We start from the raw sequence: 6,590 nt of genomic DNA, 5'->3' as shown, positions 1-6,590 counted from the left end.
CATCATTTTCCATTTCCATATTGTCTAACTTTTTTTGTCTGTTACTGCTATAGTATTTGGCAGTGAGAATGCAATTCTTTTCAGGTACTTTGGCACATGCCATAGTAATGGTTAACAAATGAGACAACAAGAACAAAGAAACGCTACATTAACATTGGGCTTGACCTTATCTCTACCTCATTAGCCCTCCAAAATCTTGTTAACTTGTTAGCTTTCAATACAAGAAAAGTCTGAAAATTACAGCAGCCTTAATTATCTCAGGCACTTTAGCCTTCATGCATAACAGCATTTTTTTCTTTAAAAGTACATAAACAAAGCTGTAAAGCTGACTTCTAGTGTCATAAAACACAGACAAGGGAACAGACAACCAATGAGAGATGGGTGTTTCTCCACAAGGGGAGATCTCTGGTTCAAAACTACGTAAGACTGGTAATGACCAAGAGTTGCTACCATGAGCTGTGGTGGAGTAGAGTGCCAGGGTACCTCAGCAGACCCATGCAGAAGCAGATCTTCAGCAGCACAAAGCACACACTTTATGGTCCCTTCTGGCTGTGCCCTTACTGTCTCTACCATCTTGTTCTGGTAGAGATCAATGGCAGCCTGTCTGATGAAGGAACAGCAGAAGACTTGGACAAAATCTGAGGACCCTTCATAAACCCAGATGTCCTGTGGCAGTCATGCAAGAGCAGGAGTTTCAGGTTGGCTCAGACCCAGCAGAATGATGTTATCAAGCTGGTGGTCTGAGGTCATTCAGTGAGGACATGTTTAATGATGTGTCTGCTCATGGTGGCCCCCTCCCTTGATCAGTGATTCCAGTTCTAGGAATAATTACTACTATTAGGTCCAAGTTGGATTTGGACCCATGGTGGGCATAGTATGTATTCTGGATTACTGATTGCAGATAAGAAAGCTAAACTGAAGGGCATGTAAGCGCATGAACAGTGGGGCATATGCTATTCACAAATACATTTATGCTGGAATTAAAGAGATTCCTATTTGTCAGCACAGTGAAATTCTGGAAAGCCCATGGAAAAAGCAAGAGGAAAAAAACCTTACCATTTTCAAGCAAGTCCTCCATTAATTTATGAAAATGGTAACAGGAAAGTAGAACTGATGACACAGAAATCATCACTTTCCCTCTGGTCTTGTCCCAGAATATTTAATGTTCCCAGAATATTAAAATTCAGTGAATGGCAACCTAGAAACCTTCCCAAACAATTGAGTAATTCACGGTGTATTTCATGAGATAGAGACATACAATAAAGAACATCTGCAAAATGCAAACAGATGTGCAAATAAGACTCTTCATGGGTGAATCTGAAAACCAGCATGTTTTTTGCACACTTGTAAATTCTTGCTCCTTTGCACAACTATGGCTTGCACATGACAAGTTGTCCTCTCTCACTTCGTTGTACTCCTTGTACACTTGGCTTCTGCATTGTGGTAGGCTGACTGTGGCTGGCAGGTAAGTCCCCACCCAGTTGCTCACCCATTTCCCAGCCAGCTGGATGGAGGAGAGAAGCAGAAGGGCAAAAGTAAGAAAAACTCATGGGTCAAGATAAAGACAATTTAATAAATGAAGTCAAGAAAAGAAAAAATACCCAAGTGATGCAAAGGCAATCACTCACCACCTCCCACCAGAAGAATGATGCCCAGCCAATGTCCGAGCAACAGCTACTTTGGGAACCACCCCCTGCACCCCACCTGCCCAGTTTTATTGCTGAGCACAGCATTATATGTTATAGAACATCCCTTTGGCCAGTTACGGTCAGCTGTCCCAGCTGTGTCCCCTCCCAACATCTTGCCCACTCTCAACCTACTCTCTGGGGTGGACAGAGTGAGAGACAGAGGAGGCCTTGATACTATGCAAGCACTGCTCAGCAATAGCCAAAACATTGGGGTTATCAACACTGTTTTGGTCACAAATCTAAAACACAGCACCACATGCGCTGCGATGAAGAAAGTTAATTCCATCCCAGCAAGACCCAGCATACATATCAACTTACATATTAGTATTGAGAAAACATAGCTCAGTCAATAACTTATTCTTCTCAATACCACTGGCAAGTTGATGATGATAAAGATGGTGCCTCCAAGTTGTTTCCAACTACCTCTTGAAAACCAGGCAGTGTTCCAGGACATCAGAGTTTTGCTTGCACTGGTGAGAGAAGTTAGTAGTCCATACAATTAGTACCATTTAAAGTCCTGCAGAGTATAGACAGAATGCATTTTGTGGCAGGATGGTATTCTCAAGTCCACAGATTCAATGGATTGCATATATTTGTGCTGCAGCTTTTTTTTTCTGGGTACTTCAGGGCATTCTTAGGGATACATTATGCATTAGTGTATAAGGTCCACAGAAATATTAGGAAAGAGCAGCCTAGCTACTGGACCATGCTGAAGTGAACTGAACCAAATTTCATGCAATCTCTGAATTATTTATTTATGGGAGTACTCGTATGGGTTTTATCTGTTATTTGGACTTCTTATGACATGTAAGACACTTCCTCATTAATAAATGGATTTTTCAACAGCATGAACTGTCGACACTGAATGCTGAAGGAAAGTAGATTTTCTGAAGTGTTCGTTGTTCACACTCACTCACAAAAGTGTCATTTCAAGGCATCAAAAGCTAGAAGAGGTCATATGGTCATCATCCATTAGTAAAATAATATTCTATTTGGCTTCCTTTTTTCTTCTTTATCCAATAAAACCATCCTCTCTACTATCATCTACTAGTTCTGCTGTTTATATGTTCTTGATTCTATAGTCTAGAAGGCTGAAACAGAAAAAGACCCATTCTGTGTATATTTAGGGAAGATTACAGCATCCCTTATCAGTCGAGTTCCCATTAAACAAGAATGGTAGGAGAAATCCCGTCAGCACTACCCCAAACTAAAGCCATGTGAGTCCCTTATCAAAATAGGCCATAGCTGGTTCAAGGAATAACACTTCGTAACTCACCCTCTACACAGCTACTAGAACCTGGTTATAGTCCAATAAATAAGACCTCTTAAACACTGTTTGAGAGGCTATACTTTTTTAGCTTAACTAAAACATCTAGAAATAATGGAAAATGAAACTAATATGTCAGTATTGACAAGAAATATTATCAGCCCTGGCTAAAATCAATTCCTCCTTCACGTATTCTATTTTATTTTATTTACAGGCCTTTCTGTTGCTCTCATCTCCAAATTACCTACGGCCTTCATAGACACCAATGAGGTTAGCATCAGACAGCACCTGGGAGACCAGAAAGATTAGTGTCTTCATTTTTCAGATGAGAAAATGGAGTCACACCTTGCAGGAGTGGCTTCTTCCAGATCACAGAGGACACAAGAAGCTGAACAGAAATTGATCACCATGAAAATATGAGTTGAATTTCAGGAGTTCTACTTCTCAATTCAACACCTTAATCTTAACGTTATCTTTTTTAGAGGTGGTTGACACATACAGCCAACGTAAATTGATTTGACTCAACATACCTACCAGCTATTAACAGCATTTGAGATCAATGAAGAAAAAAAATCTGCTGATTGAAAAGAGGAAGAAAAGTAAAGGAAAGCAATATAAGCTGTATTTTGACAATTTTAAGAATGTAGTGTAAATATGAATACTTACTGTTCAGTGTTCCAAGCTAGAAGTTAGTAGTTCCACATTGCTCAAATATGAATTGAGTAGGCTTAATCTCTATTTACGTGTTTTCAAACATCCATTACATTACATTTATTATGATGCTTACATGTTCTTTCTCTATTTTTGTGATAAGTTTAAATCTTAATTATTCTCTGCTGCTGTGAAATTTTTGCTGTGGACCATGCTTTTTTCACATGATGAAAGGAAAACAATGACCTAAAATCTGAAGTATGTGTATGTAGGGCCTAATCGATAGCTCTAGTCAAACAAATTCCTCTGGCCTTATAAAATGCTGTGGATTCAGATGCTGCCTATGAAAAAGAGAGAATTAAAAATGACCCAGGATTATTTAGATGAGGAGAAAGACAATTAAATGATAACTTACTGTTAATGATTTTGCTTATGACATACAAGCTTCATTCCATCTCATCCAGCAAATACAGTAATCCAGGCAAATTATTCATTAGGAATGAATCAGTGTCATTGTTGGGAGGCAAGATTTTAATGGCCAGTTGGTTTAAAGAAGGATTCTCTGAAAGGAATTGGTCAACTGCCAGAAGCTGTTTGCAATGACAAATTGTTCACAATGAATTGTTTAGAGAGAAAACACTACTTCTTGTTTATGAAACAAATCTGTATGCCAGTCAGTTGAGCTTCAGTATGAAGGATGTTTGGTGTCAGGTCATGAATGCAATATTGGTTTGCTTTCCTTAGTACGTGCTGTTTATTTCTCTTGAAGCCGTAACTGCTAAATAGCAGTAAAAAGTAGTTAGCAACTCCAGAATTGGGCCCATTATTGTAATGGAGAAAGGCTGCCTGGCAGTCTTTTCATATCCGTCTCTTTTCTTCATTGCCAATCCTCCTGTATTCAAGGGGTAATCTGCAAATATCTGTGTGCAATGACTTGTGGACATTTTCAGGAATTCTAACAATTGTGCTGGATCGTTTAAATTCAGTAACCTATCTTCCACAGCTGCAAAGCCTCTCTGAGTGTTTCATTCAAACCATCTAGCTCCTGTGAAGAAGCAATATGATTGCCAGTGCTCCCTCAGAGCTGCTAAGAAATAACCATTAAAATTTGCTTTTAACAGTATTTCTTACAGCACAGTAATTTAATAAGATACATGTTGTTCGCAGACGTTGCAGAGGTTGTTTGCACAATAGTCGGTAAGTACAATCAGATTAATGGTTTTGCCAGCAAATGTTATTGTAAATGTACTCAGAAGACTGCAATCAATTTTCTCCACAGCACGGAACACAGCCTATGTCCAGTTGCACAACACTATGTGACATTCTCCTCTTGCCTACACAGAAACAATTTCCAAGAGGCCGTACTGCATCTCTGGTGCATTTATCTTTGTCCTAGTCTAAATATAATGTAAACCTGCCTATTCTTTAAAGACAATACTTTCATATGTGGAATATCCTTTGTGCGAGAAAGTTGCTATGGCAATCCATGATTACATTTTTCTGGCTAAAAAACCTTCCAGATAGCTCTGTGTCATTTCAAATTTTGCATTTCATGCAGTAACTGCCTACAAGTGTGTTAATACATATCTGATGGGCAAGGGGGATGTTTTACAGTAAAATCATCTATCTACTTTCCAGCAGAGAGGAAAGGTACTTTCTGCGGTCAGTAACTGACCTTTCAACAAACAGAATCCTAAACCAGTGTACAAGACAGAAAAGGGAAATGCAACTCCAATGTGTTAAGATGCTTTATGCTATATAAAAAGAGAAAGACCATCCATTGCAGCTTTAATGGTTGTGATGTAAAACTGTGAGGGATCTCTCTGCAATTGACTTGACTGAGCATGAAGATAGAGTACTGTAGCTTTCTAAGTTGTTGCTCTCCCTACAGTCTGGACAGTGATGTGAGCTGAATACTTCTGTATTTGCCAGGCAGTAGATCTGTTCAAGCGTCACAAAAAGGTGGAAGAAGCAGGCAAAAAGTATAACCAATTCAGCACAAAAGCAGGCCAAATCAGTCAGATATTAATCTGCTGTTATCAGTAAGCCAACAGCAGAGGTAACTACCGGTCAGGCATTGAAGTACTTCAGCAAAGAATCCACTGACATTGTGGCTGAAAAGTGTTCAGTCTGCTGTACTTCAGGGCAAAAATTATTATAATTGCTTTATACATTTGTCCCTCAAATGTTTTCTTGAAGTCTTTTAGCTTGATATTTACACTTTTAAATACCAGTATACAGAAAACGGAATGAGTTTAGGACCCAAATCAGTGAAATTCACAAGCTGTCATGTACCTCCAAGCTTGCAGTTCCTTAATCATAGAATCATAGAATCATAGAATCATCATAGAATCATAGAATCATAGAATAGTTTGGGTTGGAAGGGACTTCCAAAGTTCACTTAGTCCAACCCCCTGCAATGAGCAGGGACATCTTGTACTAGATCAGGTTGCTCAGAGCCCCATCCAACCTGACCTTGAATGTTTCCAGGGATGGGGCATCGACCACCTCTCTGGGCAACCTCTTCCAGTGCTTCATCACCCTAGTCTAAATCTACCCTCTTTTAGTTTAAAACCATTAGCACTTGTCCTGTTGCAACAGATGCTACTAAAAAGTTTGTCTCCATCTTTCTTATAAGCCACCTTTAAGTATTGAAAGACTGCAATAAGGTCTCCCCGAAGCCTTCTCCTCTCCAGGCTGAATAACCCCAACTCTCTCAGCCTTACTTCACAGGAGAGGTGTTCCACCCCCCCTGATCATTTTCATGGCCCTCTTCTGGACCCGCTCCAAGAGGTCCATGTCTTTGTTACGCTGAGGGCTCCAGAGCTGGATGCAGTACTCCAGGTGGGGTGTCACCAGAGCAGAGTAGAGGGGCAGAATCATCTCCCTCGACCTGCTGGCCACGCTTCTTTTGATGCAGCCCAGGATACGGTTGGCCTTCTGGGCTGCGAGCACACATTGCTGGCTCATGTCCAGCTTTTCAT

The sequence above is a fragment of the Pygoscelis adeliae genome, unplaced genomic scaffold (genome assembly GCF_000699105.1).
Source record: "Pygoscelis adeliae isolate BGI_AS28 unplaced genomic scaffold, ASM69910v1 Scaffold83, whole genome shotgun sequence".
Taxonomy (NCBI): Eukaryota; Metazoa; Chordata; class Aves; order Sphenisciformes; family Spheniscidae; genus Pygoscelis; species Pygoscelis adeliae.
The sequence above is the reverse complement of the archived record's forward strand: the minus strand, read 5'-3'. Positions refer to the sequence as shown.